The sequence below is a fragment of the Pelmatolapia mariae genome, linkage group LG9, assembly GCF_036321145.2.
Source record: "Pelmatolapia mariae isolate MD_Pm_ZW linkage group LG9, Pm_UMD_F_2, whole genome shotgun sequence".
Classification (NCBI taxonomy): domain Eukaryota; kingdom Metazoa; phylum Chordata; class Actinopteri; order Cichliformes; family Cichlidae; genus Pelmatolapia; species Pelmatolapia mariae.
This window is the reverse complement of record NC_086235.1, coordinates 4,504,935-4,520,822: the sequence shown is the minus strand read 5'-3', so window position 1 is coordinate 4,520,822 and position 15,888 is coordinate 4,504,935. Positions and strand designations below refer to the sequence as shown.

The 15,888-nt window shown below is 40.3% G+C and overlaps 2 long non-coding RNA genes across 2 annotated transcripts; one reads left to right on the top strand and one right to left on the bottom strand.

The window, feature by feature from the left end:
- Nucleotides 1–2,692: 2,692 nt before the first annotated feature.
- On the top strand, nt 2,693–5,828 carry LOC134634829 (uncharacterized). The gene is made up of 3 exons (XR_010094886.1): nt 2,693–3,077; nt 3,302–3,364; nt 4,811–5,828. It is a non-coding gene; the product is annotated as an uncharacterized LOC134634829 (long non-coding RNA).
- Nucleotides 5,829–6,302: 474 nt separating this feature from the next.
- On the bottom strand, nt 6,303–15,549 carry LOC134634505 (uncharacterized). Its single transcript, XR_010573814.1, has 4 exons — nt 15,289–15,549; nt 13,642–13,717; nt 12,086–13,436; nt 6,303–7,608 (listed from the first exon to the last, which is right to left on the bottom strand). It is a non-coding gene; the product is annotated as an uncharacterized LOC134634505 (long non-coding RNA).
- Between the last annotated feature and the right edge of the window lie 339 nt (nt 15,550–15,888).

Below are 15,888 nucleotides of genomic sequence, written 5' to 3'. Positions count from 1 at the left end.
CTGTATAATTTGATTTGACGCGGTTTTAGTCTTCAGTTGCTGTGCCAGGAGACAGCCAGCTTTATCACCATGTTCATATACTAACCCTCGAGAGTGGAGGAGAAGTTGTTCAGCTTCTGAAGTAAGAAGAATATCTAGTTCCGTTTGAAGTCTTATTCTTTCTTTATAATGATCAGGTGTATTTGTAAGAGATATAGAATTGTCTATCTCTTTTATGGCCTTCTCCAAATCTTTCTGCTGGGATCTACGTAGTTTATTAGAATAAGACGTAAAAGAGATAATTTTACCTCTAATATAGGCTTTTAGAGTGTCCCATAGGATAGATGGAGAAGTTTCATTATTTTTATTAGTTTCACACAAAAAAAGTAATCGACTCAGAAATATATTTACAAAAGTTGGTCTCTGCCAGCAAGAGAGGATTTAGCTTCCAATATCTAAATCTCTTTGGCTTCATTGTAAACTGAAGATCTAATACTACTGTGGCATGATCTGATACCGTTATCGGTAGATACTGAGTAAAAACAATTTCAGGAATAAACTTTTTATCTATCAGAAAATAATCTATTCACGAAAATGTACGATGCACATGAGAAAAAAAAGAATATTGTTTTGCAGTAGGATGAGCAAAACGCCAAGGGTCGATAAAGCCATATTGGTTCATAAATGTGACAAAAGCCTGGGACATTTTCGTAGGTGCAGATGAACGTGGACTAGATTTATCTAATGTTGGGTCAATAACACAGTTCATATCTCCTCCCATTATTAAAAGGTGGGAATCTAAATTTGGAATAATAGCAAACAACGCACATATTAAACAAATATGTAAGACTGCTTTCTTCCATTTGCGCAACATCTCTAAAATTAGTAATATCCCGTCTCAGAGTGACGCTGAAAAACTAGTTCATGCATTTATTACTTCCAGGCTGGACTACTGTAATTCTTTATTATCAGGATGTCCTAAAAACTCGCTGAAAAGTCTTCAGCTAATCCAAAATGCTGCAGCAAGAGTCCTGACAGGGACTAGAAAGAGAGAGCAGATTTCTGCTGTATTGGCTTCCCTTCATTGGCTTCCTGATAAATCCAGAATTGAATTCAAAATCCTGCTACTCACTTACAAGGTCTTAAATAATCAGGCCCCATCTTATCTTAATGACCTTGTAGTACCATATCACCCTATTAGAGCACTTCGCTCTCGCACTGCAGGCCTACTTGTTGTTCCTAGAGTATTTAAAAGTAGAATGGGAGGGAGAGCCTTCAGTTTTCAGGCCCCTCTTCTGTAGAACCAGCTTCCAGTTTGGATTCGGGAGACAGACACTATCTGTACTTTCAAGATTAGGCTTCAAACTTTCCTTTTTGCTAAAGCATATAGTTAGGGCTGGACCAGGTGACCCTGAATCCTCCCTTAGTTATGCTGCAATAGACGTAGGCTGCTGGGGATTCCCATGATGCATTGAGTTTTTCCTTTCCAGTCACCTTTCTCACTCACTATGTGTTAATAGACCTCTCTGCATCGAATCATATCTGCTATTAATCTCTGTCTCTCTTCCACAGCATGTCTTTATCCTGTTTTCCTTCTCTCACCCCAACCGGTCGCAGCAGATGGCCCCGCCCCTCCCTGAGCCTGGTTCTGCCGGAGGTTTCTTCCTGTTAAAAGGGAGTTTTTCCTTCCCACTGTCGCCAAAGTGCTTGCTCATAGGGGGTCATATGATTGTTGGGTTTTTCTCTGTATCTACTGTACAATATAAAGCGCCTTGAGGCGACTTTTGTTGTGATTTGGCGCTATATAAATAAAATTGAATTGAATTGAATTGAATTGTTACTTTGACACAAAGGGATCTGCTGTGATGCTTACACGTCTGATGAAGTCTCACAAGTTTCAGTATTGATAAATGATCAGAATTATAATATTTCTGACTGTCTGAGGCAAAATTTCCCCAATTCAAATCGAATCAAATCAAGATCGTGGATCAAATCGAATTGGGACCTTGTGAATCAGAATCGAATCAATTCTAGAAATCAGTGACAATACCCAGCCCCAGTAATGGTTTTTGATATGTGCGACATGGGTGGTTGCCCAGGGCGGCATCGTGGTGGGGGCAGCATCACGGGCATCTCCAAGAAAAAAAGTTTCTCTACTAAATGTAAATCTGCGGTGGGGTCCTACTTGCACTGTCTTTGGACTTGCTCAAAAATGTCAAAATTCTGGCTCTGTGTAACAAAAGAATTAAAAAGTATATTTAAAAGCAGAAAACAAAAAGATCCAGTTCAGTATTTATTGGGGCTGCCAACTCTGAACAAATTTCCAGATAAAAACAAATATAAACTACTATGTAAATTATTGTTTTTGGCAAGAAAATGTATTATTTTCAATTGGATTAATGGAAAACTACCAACAATAACTCAGTGGTATAAAGAAATCTTTAGAGCTTTACCAATGAAAAGACTGAGTGCAAAATTAAGTGTCAATTATGATATTTTTTTGGATATGTGGCACCCTCTAATGGATTACTTACCTGATGATCTGAAGAAAACCATAGTGAGAGGGGCAGGCCCACTCCAATGGCGGGTTGGGTTATGTAAATGCGCGGTAGACCGAATTATTTACCATACTGTATTAGTTTTCCGTTTACATGTCTCTTTATATAGCTAGATAGGAGTCATGTTTGTTTTTAGCTGAAAAACATTACACCAGGTAACCTGCAGTGTTGAAAACGTGTTTTCCGACGATGTTTGCTACCCTACAATCCGTCCTGCTCTGTAGTAAAATCAGCGACATTTAACCGTCCTGTTGCTCCCTTTGAAATGTATACAGCCTATTTAAAATCTAAAACTTAAAATTGTCCGTAGCTACTGTTGTTACCACTGTCCTGTTTGAAATGGATACTAACTAGCTAACTGGCTGGATGCCCATTAACCTTATAACTCCTGTTTTGTGTGTGTGTGTGTGTGTGTGTGTGTGTGTGTGTGTGTGTGTGTGTGTGTGTGTGTGTGTGTGTGTGTGTGTGTGTGTGTACAGAGAGACAGCCAGGTTCATAATGGAAATAAGAAGTTTTTTCAAAAGAAGGAGCCACATTCAGGTAAAACTGTAAAATCAAATGATCCATCAATAAAGGATAATGTTGGATCAGTGTTTCAATATTTATATCTTTTATTAGATGTTCATGTGGTTTGGTTATTTGCCTTTTGGTTGAAAGTACACTGAGAGAGGAGTTTTCATTAGTGATCTTAATAATATATTTTTTTCATATTAATGTAATTTTTTCATCTAATTCAATACAATCTATTTCTGTATGATTGTCAGTCCGAAGAGGGAGAGAGGAAAGAGGGGAATGTGAGGAGAAAGTACAAGGTCAGGAAGAACCAGGTAAGAAAACAGACAAGGAACAGTGACAGGCAAAAGAGAAACTGTTAAACTGACAAAGAGAAAAAACCTGATTTTACTCATACAATCTGGAAGTTGTGTTCTCCCTATATTAAAGCTGCTTTACAGAATCTGCAAAACAAACTGGGTTGAAACATTTTTGACCCTCTTTTTACAACATTCCAACATAACATTATAATTGATTGGGGAGATTAAAATTAATGATATATTTTTATGTGGTTCAGCCACAACTCTACTAAAACCTCAGCCAGTAATAGGTAGGCCAACTTTTGGACCGTCCAGTTGTCTGTATGACTGCCGCAGTACAGTATCAGAAAGTGCCAAACAGAGCCCTGGTGGAGTGAGGAGCTGTAAAGAGAAGCAGAGTGCTCTGTTTATATTCTAAAACTTTTTTAAGCTGGCTTGTTTCAAAGATTCTCTACAGCAGCTTTAAATGTTTTCCAAACACTTATCAGTGTTTCTCAAACTTTTTACAGTGTGTACCACCTGATAAAAATGTCAAGCTCTCCCAAGTACCACTATGAAAGCATGAAACTCATAAATCTTACAACACAAAATTAGTATTATTAAATTAGTTAAATTAGTATCTGCAGTAAAGATTTTTTCATACATTGTATACATTCTACCACAGGCAAAGTTGCCTCCATTTTTATAGTTTTTTTTATTAATATTTTGTAATAATTTATTCTGTTTTGGGAGTGTTTTTTATGTATCTGTATTATATTATACATACACATTAAAAGTGAATCTCTGTCCAAAACATGCACTCAGTTTACTTCTTACTCACTATGAGCATCATTTAAATAACCTTTATCAGATTTGATGGTTTTGTTACAGACTTTTCAAAAAAGTGTTTTGCTTTTCTTTCACAAATGTGGGGATTAAATTGTGTTAAAATGTACAAAACAGTGATGTCATGTTTTGTGACGAGGACCCAGGCACAGAGAGACTTGATGAATTTAAGAATCTTATGATTTAATAAAGAAATTTGCAGACTTGCACAGAGAGGGTAAAATTATGATGACTGATAACGGAGACGAAGACAACAGACGACGAGGACAGGGAGGAACAGGGGTTTAAAGACAGTCAGAGAGAACTCTGGACAACTGGAGATATTTAAGGATGCAGGGACTGACAGAGACGGGGAAGAAGTCTCATTGTGACGTGTAAAGTTTATCTTGCCTGGCTGGGCAGCTCTCTGGGTGCTCAGAACCCCCAAAGCTCTGATCCTAGAATCGCCCCTGACACAAAGGATGAACCTGTAACCCTGAATCCTCCCTAAGTTGTGCTGCAATAGACGTAGGCTGCCGGGGATTCCCATGATGCATTGAGTTTTTCCTTTCCAGTCACCTTTCTCACTCACTATGTGTTAATAGACCTCTCTGCATTGAATCATATCTGTTATTAATCTCTGTCTCTCTTCCACAGCATGTCTTTATCCTGTTTTCCTTCTCTCACTCCAACCGGTCACAGCAGATGGCCCCGCCCCTCCCTGAGCCTGGTTCTGCCGGAGGTTTCTTCCTGTTAAAAGGGAGTTTTTCCTTCCCACTGTCACTAAAGTGCTTGTTCATAGGGGGTCATATGATTGTTGGGTTTTTCTCTGTATCAACTGTACAATATAAAGCGCCTTGAGGCGACTTTTGTTGTGATTTGGCGCTATATAAATAAAATTGAATTGAATTGAATTGTAAGAGGGTAATACAGTTTTATACCATTTAAAAATCTTCCTCTGGGAAATAACACAGCCGATCCTGCTGCTCCCGACTGGATCTTCTTCTGCAATTCATCTACGTCTGCTCCTGCTCCTTTACTGGAAAAAGGTAGAGAAAGAACAACACCTCCCTCCTTAATCTTGCTGTGTTGCTATTATCTAACAATTCTCAGCCTGTAATTTTGTACTTATTATCTAAGTCTGGGATATTCTGCTCAGACTCCTTTAGCCCAGGAAAATTGCACCCTGACTTTAACTGGTTATGATATGTAAGCATGTTTGGAAATCCCTCTGCAGCTCTGCATGTCAGTCTCAATAATTCAGTTCAATCAAAGAGCTAAATTCACGCTTTTACCCCATTATTACACGGAGGGCTAACTCTTAATAGAGCGTTGCAATGTATAAAAATCACTAAATGAACTTTATTTCATCATTATATTCTTAACATGCTCAGACAGTGAGCGACTTCTCCCTGCTGTCTTATTTTCACCTTTGACCTTTACTGCGATGTCTGGGAGCCCGTCCCCTTCTCTCTGCCGCTCACACATCCAGTAGCAGGCCTTGTTTGTGCCTTCATGAGCTGTACCATCCAGTGTTTTGCTTCATTAAGTCTTTCTTTTTATCAATGTTTTGTCAGTCTCGTATTTTAATTTTTCTTTATGTCCAGCAGATCTCTCAATCTTGCCAAATCCTATTACACACAATGTACATATGTTTGCAATTCACATCTCCTTTAGCCCATTTTTAGAGACTCGAGTTCATTTATCAACACTTTTAACTGCTGGAATTCCCTGAAAATAAACTGAGTGTTGAAACCAAATATTTCCTTGGATTTATTGAAAGGAATATTTGCAACGCCATCAAAACAGCACAATCTTCACACCAGCATTGACACCAAAAAATATCACCTCTTTTATACTCCTTGTTTAAATTGTATCCTACCTACACCCGTTTTCACATCTTGTCTTGTGTGATTAGGTAGAGGATCATTAGGAGGTCCCTCTCGGGGGGACACTCCCACAGAACTTAAATCTGGAACTCTCCACCATTTGACCTTAGACCTGAAGAAGATTCTCGGATGAGAGGTGAAACGTCTTCAAGCAACTTAAAGAAGTCCAGACGCTTTTCTTTCCAAGCTTCTTAGACTACAACGACCTGGATGACTGAGAACCTTCACAGACATAAGAGAAAACACACCACACTACATAATAGAAAACAAAAAGCTAATTTATTCATCTGAATGCAGGAAGGAAGAAAGACAATGGGGAGGTTGAAGGTTCTATTTAGCATCTTTATCACGCTCAGTGTTAGAGCCTTTTTGCTGACAGAGACATCGCTCATGGCCATCACACTAAACCAAAGAAGAAACAATTAAACAGCATATAAGAAAACCCCAGAGCACTGGGCCATGACTGGTCTCACTGTCCTGGAGATGATGAACAACAACAGTCATCTGCAAACTTTAACCTCTAACAGTTTTTTGCTGCTTTACCCCAATTTTCTAAAGATGCATTGTCTTCTGCAGGCCACCACTGTAAATATGAATGTGTTCTTTGGCTGATCAAATAAAGCTCCACCTTGTGGAATAAATTAGTATTACATAGAAATATTGCCCAGCCCCTGTTCAGCTTTAAACTGAATTTCAAAAAGGAAAATAGAAATTAAGACTTCAAAACAATGAAAATACAAAACTATAAAAATGCTGAACAACTTCATAGATAGCTGCTCGAACAGCTGGATATAAAAAACATTTCTATAACTTTATAACTTGAGGATTATTCACTGCAGGTCCAGAAATCAGAGCCACCTCCTCAGATCCAAGTGTGACATCAGCTGACACTCTTTACAGGAGAGTCCATCTGAACTCTGTGGAGCCTGATCTCAAGGGTTTTAAGTCTGACCCCGAAACCAGAAGAGGATCTTTCTGTCTCTGCAGATTCATTTTGATCCACTGATTTCAGTCCTGCATGATCACACTGATGTTTGCACAGAGCAGATAATGAAGTAAATGTTTTTGCACATTGGTAACAGTGAAACAGTTTATTTACAGCGTGGGATCGTTTGTGTTTGGAGTATGAACTGAGATTCCTGAAGCTCTGGTCACACTGGTCACAGGTAAATTCTCTCACATGTGTATACGTTCATGAAGGTTACGACTCCTCGATCGTGAGAAGCTTCTGTCACAGTGTCTACACTTGTATGGTTTCTCTCCTGTGTGGACTTGTTTATGAATTTTAAGGTGACCTGCAGTGGTGAAGGATGACCCACACTGGTCACAGACGTGCTTTTTAACCCCACTGTGAATGAGTTCATGTATTTTTAAATTAGTTCGAGTGAGGAAGCCTCTCCCACATTCTTTGCAATAGTTCATTTTGTCTCCACTGTGTCTACGTTGATGTATTTTTAGGGTTCGTTGCAGAGTGAAAGTTTTTCCACAAAGGTCACAACGAAAGTCTTTCGCACCTCCACAGTGACGACAGGGTTCAGAACTGGATCCATCTGTGTCGCTCTGCTTCTAAACAAAGATACAAAGACAGTGTAAGTCAGGGAATTCCTTCAACATTTTAATTCTGAACGTCGTCTGAAATAAAGAGCATCTCTGCCAACGTCCAATTACATTTTACTGTTTACATTATAACGCTCAGCTTACTGGGCTACAATAAATGTCTTTGATGTAGAGGAACTGCAACAAGCACTGGAACCCTGGCTGCACACAGACTCTCACCATACTTTGAGGACCTTTAAATAAAACTTGGAGACTATTAAAAGTAAGCTGATTCTGAGGGGGTCAGGTGGGATTCACTGATTGGTTTTAGTTAGATGACCCTCCTGTTGTTCAGTTAGTGAATACAAGTAAAATGGATTGATTCTTATAAAGCACTTTTCTGCTCTGCCTGAGCACTCAAAGTGCTTTATACAACACGGTAAAGCACTTTGCATGCTAGAGTAAAGTGACCTGGTACTGAGACTCAGTAGGTCTTTGTTGTATAGCAGGGGTAGGCAACCTTTCTGATGATGAGTGCCATCTAAAATTTCCTCTAAAGTCAATGTGTCATCGCAACCATTGCATTAACAATAAATTTAACAATGCTGCATATCAACAGTTACACACTATACAGAACAACTTTATAGAACCATATTTGCTATATTTCAAAAAACACTTTTTATCCATAACAATAAAGGAACTATACAACAGAAAATGCAGATGGTACAACAATGATAAGAAAAAATAAACTGGGCTAATATGACTTTTCTTAATACAGGGATTTGCAGGTTAATGTGATCCCTGCCCCTGCTTTGTATTTGCCAGTTGTGTTATCTGGGGATCACATTTTGTAACTCGTTGAGGTGTCCCGTTTTTCAACCCACTTCTCGTTTTTGACTTCGGATGGCTTTGCACCTTTTCTGCCAGGAATTTTTTTTAACCACATCAAAACAATCCACAAATCGTTCCAGAACATTTCCACAGCTACGCCATCTGACAGCACAGTGGAGTGGGATGTCTATGCATGAGCTATCCATCTCCTCGAGCACAGACTGGAATTGGTGGTGTGTCAAAGCAGATTGCTTAACTGCTTAACATGGCCACTGTGGCCATGGCGTCATGAAGATCTGAATTTGACATCTTGGCACAAAGGTTCTCTCACTCTATTATTCAGTGTTGTTTAATGATGGCATGACCAACTTGTTCCTCAATTAAGGTAACAGCACCCCTGTGTTTTCCAGCAATGGCTGGTGCACCATCATTTGTCACAGCAAAATGTAATGCCAATGCCTCGCTCATCAAAACACTCCTTAAAAACCTTGCCAATACCCTCACCTCACATTTTTTCAGGCATCGGGGTTAAGCAGAAGAGTTCCTCTTGTACTTCCACATCACAGTATCTTACCAGAACAGCCAAACGTGGAACGTCACTGATATCAACGCTTTTGTCCAAAGCTACACTAAACACCTGGGCTTCTTTCACAGCAGCTGTTCATTGGGCTCTGATATTGTTACCTATTTCCTGGATGCGTCGTTCCACAGTTCTGGCTGATGCAGGTATGTCTTGTATCCTTGCTTTAAATGCATCTTTGTTTGTAAGCCCATGAAATAACATCTCTGAGCTTGAGAGAAAAGCCTCCTTAATAAATTCTCTGTCTGTCAACGGGTTTCCATGTTTAGCAATACAGTGTGCAATACAAAAACTTGCTTCAGTTCCATGATGTTTAGCAGCTGTAAAAACGTGCAAGAGTACTTGCTTGCTTCTCATATCTTGACACAGCACGTGTAATTGATTCAACTTTCTCTGCCTCATACTTGAAGCTACTTGATCTTTCATCTCAAAATGTCGTTTAACATTGGAGGTCTGGCAACCAACACTCTCAAGGCAAAGGGCACATACAGCATGATCTTTCTGTTGCACAAAACCCCAGCCTTCTGTCCAAATTGGCATAAAAGACTGGGAATGATCTTTTTTCGCTCGCTTCAAGGCCATATTATACAGGACTGGCTAGCTAGTAGCATCCCTCTCCCCTGTAATTTTTAGCCAATTGGAAAAACTGAAATGAAACCAGTAGGTGGCCTTGTTAGCTTAGATACTGTCATTAAGAAGTGGCGCAACTGATGTCTCTGTGTGAGCGAATTTGTGATGTGCATTGGTGGTAGATATCTAGACTGGTAGATATTTATTTTTAAATACACCTTCTCAGATTAATTCACTGCATGCCGTTGCATCACAACCCTTCGCGTGCCAGCTGTGGCATGAGTGCCCAAGGTTGGCAACCCCTGATGTAGACGAACAGCAACAAGCACTGGCTGCAAACAGACTCTCACCATACTTTAAGAACATGTAAATAAAACTTACAGACCATTAAAAGTAAGTTGATTCTGGGGGAGTCAGGGGGGATGCACAAACCTCAGAAATAAAAAAGTGCTGTTCTTTATTTGGAAGTAAATGTATTTATTTTAAAAGGTTTAGAGGGTTCCTCTACAGTATATATATACACATACATATATATATATATATATGTATATATATATAGTACAAAACTCCATAACACAGACTTAACAACGTGGTGTATGCTTTACAGTGTAGCGAGGAATGCCCAGACCTCTACATCGGAGAGACCAAACAGCCACTTCACAAGCGCATGGCACAACATAGAAGAGCCACCTCCACGGGACAAGACTCAGCAGTTCATCTGCATCTTAAGGATAAAGGTCACTCTTTCGAGGATGCCAATGTTCACATTTTGGACAGAGAGGACAGATGGTTTGAAAGAGGAGTGAAAGAGGCCATCTATGTCCACTGTGAGCGACCATCTTTGAACAGAGGCGGTGGTTTACGACACCAATTGTCTGCCATCTATAATCCAGTTTTGAGTTCCCTCCCCAGACGCCTTAACGCCCACTCACATCCTGGGCCATCTGACCTCAGGAATTCACATGATAAGGTGGGGCCAGGTTTCACAATGAGCTCACCCGAAACCCTGGCTGATTGAGGCCCACACCCGCTTTCACACCTTGGCTCATGTGATTAGAGGATCATCAGGGGGTCCTTTGTCCCTCTTTGGGGGGACACTCCCACTGGGTTTAAATCTGGGACTCCCCACCATTTGACCTTAGACCTGAAGAAGCTTCTCGGATGAGAGGTGAAACGTCTTCAAGCAACTTAAAGAAGTCCAGACGCTTTTCTTTGCAAGCTCCTTTGTCTACAGTATATAATATATCCAAGCTATATGATCATAATTAGAATATTTCTGGCAGAGTCAAAATTAAATTGAATTGGGACCTTGTGAATCGACCTAATTGCTCTTAGGACCAAAGAAGTTTCTCGGATGAGAGTTGAAACATCTTCAAGAAATTTAAAGAATTCCAGATGCCTTCCTTTCAGTGATCGTTAGACTACCTAGTAAGGTTGGGTGATATGTAAAAAGAAGAAGATCAACTGGCTTAGTGGTAAATACTTAAAAAAAAAAGTTTCCCATTGATGTCACACATGACACGGAAATATCTGTGTATACCAGCCACAAGCACACCTTCAGAACGCATCTTCAGCACCGCTGGTGAGATCGTTAACCACCTGCACACACTGCTGAAACCTGATGAAGTAAACATGCTTGTTTTCCTGTCAAAGAATTTATATGTTTTTATAAGTTTTGTTTGGAGGGAATATTTTAGCTTATTTGCTTGTTTTTTTTTTCAGTATTAATACAGATACTTTTTGGATTATTCATTTATTTATTCATTTGAGATGCACCCAATCACACAGAAGACTTAACTCTACGTAAGAGGTTTTTTTTTCTCATATTCGCTGGAAGAGACTCTTAACTTATTTGTTGTTTGGTCGAGCTTGTAAAACAGATAAATACTAGAACGGCCTGAAAACATGGTTATAGTGGAAAAAGAAGCCAGTTTGTTTTTGTTTCCCTCTCCACCATTGTGGTTATTTTATTTGAATAAAATGTTTTTGTGTTTTTCTGAACACAGGCTACTGCCTTGCTTTCTATCTGTTATGAGTTTGAGTAAATGGATCGCTGCTGCATTTGGGAGCACTAAGATGAGGTTGCTGTTAAAACAGCGCTATTATTTATTTCTCGTGACTGCTTCTATTAGCTTCAACCAACATTATTAGCAAACTTACTCATGGGCAAATAAATACATAAACCGCCATTGTTAAAACGATCGATATATTCGTCCAGTCGTCCAATGTTACTACTCAGCCCTGTTCTGTACATGAAGTTTTTATGTCCTGTTAAGCTTTGAAAATTATAACTAATTTAAACAACGAATCAGACAAGTGCAACTGTAAATCCTCAAATATGGATACAAAGTTACAGTAATCATTGTTTTTAGTTTGATGACTTATTATGTTCTTTACTGACATTTTCAAAATTCCAGTAGATGCCATTGAGTCCAGTAGAATTACTAACATGCGAACACAATTTAATGAGAAGAGTTGATCCAAACAGTCAGTCTTAAATAAGAAGATAACAATATAAATGCATACCTCACAGTAACTGCACTTGCAGTTTCTTTCTGGTGTGGGTCTGTTGGTGGATTTTCAGGTAATGTGGAGATTTAAAAGTCTTATCACACAGGTCACATTTATAAGGTCTCCCCACAGTGTGGGTAAACATGTGGTGTTGTAAGTCTTTATATTTCACAAACAGTTTCCCACACTGATCACAGCAGTAAACGTCATTTCCAGTGTGAATGCGGAGGTGAATATTTAGGCTGCCTAGCCAGCGGAAGGTTTTTCCACAAATGTGGCAGCTGTACGCCTTAAATTCAGAGTGGATAACTTGATGACGCTGTAAGTGGCCACTGTGAGTAAAAGCTCTGCCACACTGATCACAGCTGTACGCTTGAACTCCACTGTGGCTCAGTTGGTGTGTTTTTAAGCCTCCAGCGTGGGTAAAAGATTTTCCACACAAGTCACAGCTGTACGCTTTAACTCCACTGTGGATGAGTTGGTGTCTTTTTAAGTTAAAAGCCTGGGTAAAAGATTTTCCACAAAAGTCACAGGTGTACGGTTTAATTCCACTGTGGATGAGCTGGTGTGATTTTAAGTGTCCAGCCTGGGTGAAGGATTTTCCACAAAAGTCACAGGTGTACGCTTTAACTCCACTGTGGATGAGTTGGTGTTTTTTTAATTGTCCAGCCAAAGTAAAAGACTTTCCACACAAATCACAGGTGTACGCTTTAACTCCACTGTGGATGAGTTGGTGTGTTTTTAAGCCTCCAGCGTGGGTAAACGATTTTCCACACAAGTCACAGTTGTATGCTTTAACGCCACTGTGGATGAGTTGGTGTGATTTTAAGCCTCCAGCGTGGGTAAAAGATTTTCTACACAAGTCACAGTTGTACGCTTTAACGCCACTGTGGATGAGTTGGTGTGATTTTAAGCTAACAGCGTGGGTAAAAGACTTTTCACACAAGTCACATTTGTAGGCTTTAACTCCACTGTGGATGAGTTGGTGTGTTTTTAAGTTAACAGCCTGGGTAAAAGATTTTCCACAAAAGTCACAGGTGTACGCTTTAACTCCACTGTGGATGAGTTGGTGTTTTTTTAATTGTCCAGCCAAAGTAAAAGACTTTCCACACAAATCACAGCTGTACGCTTTGACTCCACTGTGGATGAGTTGGTGTGATTTTAAGTTAACAGCGTGGGTAAAAGATTTTCCACACAAGTCACAGTTGTATGGTTTAACTCCACTGTGGATGAGTTGGTGTGTTTTTAAGTCTCCAGCCCGGGTAAAACCCTTCCCACACTCATCACAGCTGTATTTTTTCTCTCCCTTTCTTCTGTGAGGTTTGTCGGCCTCCTGAGAGCGCCGACTTCTCGCTCCATGTTGGTCCTGCAGTGACAGAGATACAAACAGAGGCAGTGAGTGAAATACAGTCGTGGAACAAACTGAAACTCCATTAGTGGAATCAAAGATGTCAACAAACACATTGTAGGTCTTTTACCACCTTCTGGTGATATTATCACATTTCAATGATGTGCTACAATGAGAGTTGTAACGTGCACAAAGTTTCAATAACAGTGATATTTTTGCTCACCTTTTGGGTTGAAGTCATTGTTTCCTCTGCAGTGGCTGAGCTGAGTCTAAATGGCTCGTCTCCTCCTGATGATCAGCTGGAACACAAAATATATTTATATGTATTTCATCCTTGACAAAAAGAAGCTGAGATGGAAAGCTCAAATCCACTCAAACTAAATGTCTTCAGTCAGTGTGTCAGCCTCCAGTTAACAACAGTGGTGAGAAACTGCACTAATGAACCTCCACTGACTGAGTAACTGCAGTTTGGTGCTTCATTTGAACCTCATAGATATTATTAAACAAACTGGATAAAAACTCTTCAAAACAGAAGGTGAGCTGATAGTAAGAGGGTCATCATCTCACTCTCCATCAGGATTCTCAGACCATGTCATGGTTCACTTGATCCCTGCAAACAGGCACAAACTGAAACTCTCTAAAGCTTTTGTGAAGACACTGAAGCAGTGGACTGATGAGGCTGTGGAGAATCTGCAGGTGTGTCTGGACTGCACCGACTGGCAGGTTTTCAGGATTGTTACCAACAGTTTGGATTATTATAGAGATGCTGTGACGTCCTGTGACATCAGCTTCTGTGAGGACAGCTGCACAGCATCACACACCAGGGTGAGTTAGAATAATGACCAGCTCTGGTTCACAGCTAAGCTAAAGGAGGCTGAGGCTGGAAAGGCAGGGACAGAGACAATTTTAAAGTTCAGGCTTAGTGAGGCTAAACTCCAAAACCTGTTTACAGCTAACGACTCTGCTTCTGTCTGGAAAACACTCAGACAGCTCCTGCTGTGGATTCTACCAACAATGACCTGTTACTCCACCACCCAAGAACTTCAACACCTTCAGCAACCCCCGTGATTATAAAACATGGCCTGGACCTGATCACCACTTCACAGTCTCTCCATCCTCCATGGGTCCTCTCTCCACCTCTCTCCATACATGAGAGATGTAAATAGACTCTTAAAGAAATAGAACCCCACACAAAGCTATATGTTGTTTTTAAAGTGCTACATAAATAAATTATGGTTTGGTAAAGCAGCTGGACCAGACTCAGAGTCTACGTCATGAACCACAAGTGGACAAAACCCCTGTTTTCTGTAGACAAAACAAAATTCAACATTCAATACCCAACAGGATTAAAAACATTCTTCTTCTCCCAAATCACCAAGAGCTGCACATTAACCACCACATTATATTTTTATTCTCTGTGCTTTCAAATATGAACTTTCATCTCAGTTTCATTAGTTTTTGTTAACATCACTTTACAGCAGCCAGACTCATTAAAATGAGAGTTTGTAGGAGTTCAGTTCCTCTCATGTGTTCATCCACAGCAGCTGGACAATCAAGTTTATTGTGACCCTGATACTGCAGCAGATCGCTCTGATTTCCTGTTATCACTTCAAATAGAAATGAGGCTGTAGAGGTTTGGTGCAGGCAGAAAAACAGCTGCAGGAACAATGAAAAGACTTTTCTGCTCCAACTTCTCCCAGCATGCTGAGCTAATGATTAGTTGGTGTTTTTCTCCAAACACTCTCTCGCTCTTCTCTCAACGTGTTCACAATAAACTGTGAACAGACACCGAGGAGAGCAGCAGAAGACCTCATTCAGGAGCTAAACTCAACATGAACTGAACTCACAGTAAAGTTAGCTCGGTGCTTACCTTTAGATGAGCCCACAAACCGAGAGAAACTCCGTGATGAAGCTGGAACTCTTTCCAAACACAGGAAACAGATCAGGGAGCAGAGACCCACGTGGTTCACGCTGATCTCAGCTACGATCCAGGAGACAAGGGTGGGCAGATCGATGCAGATATCGATCCAAACGTTGGTAGTGGTATATGATCGATACTTTAGTTTGTTTCTCTCCTCTAAGTTCACTACTTTTCTCCCGTTTCATGACAAAGCAGCTCTCTGCTCGACTCCCCTCCTGCACACACACCTTGCTCCGCCCCCTTCTTCCGACTCTGCTCTGGTTTGTTACTGTGTGGTCACATGACACAGCTGTACAGCGTAACCACGTGGGGTGTTTTTTTTAAGTACTTCCTCTCCTTTTCCAAACCTCTTTTCCTTGGCCTCGATGAAAATGTCATTGTGGGAAGGAAAATTGCTAAGGACTCAGGAAAAGAGAATTTGAACAGCCTTACACTTGTCTCCCTGTACACTCTCCTGCACACACACTTTGCTCCGCCCCATTCTTCCGTCTCTGCTGTGGTCTGTTACTGTGTGGTCACGTGACTCAGCTACACACACACACACACACA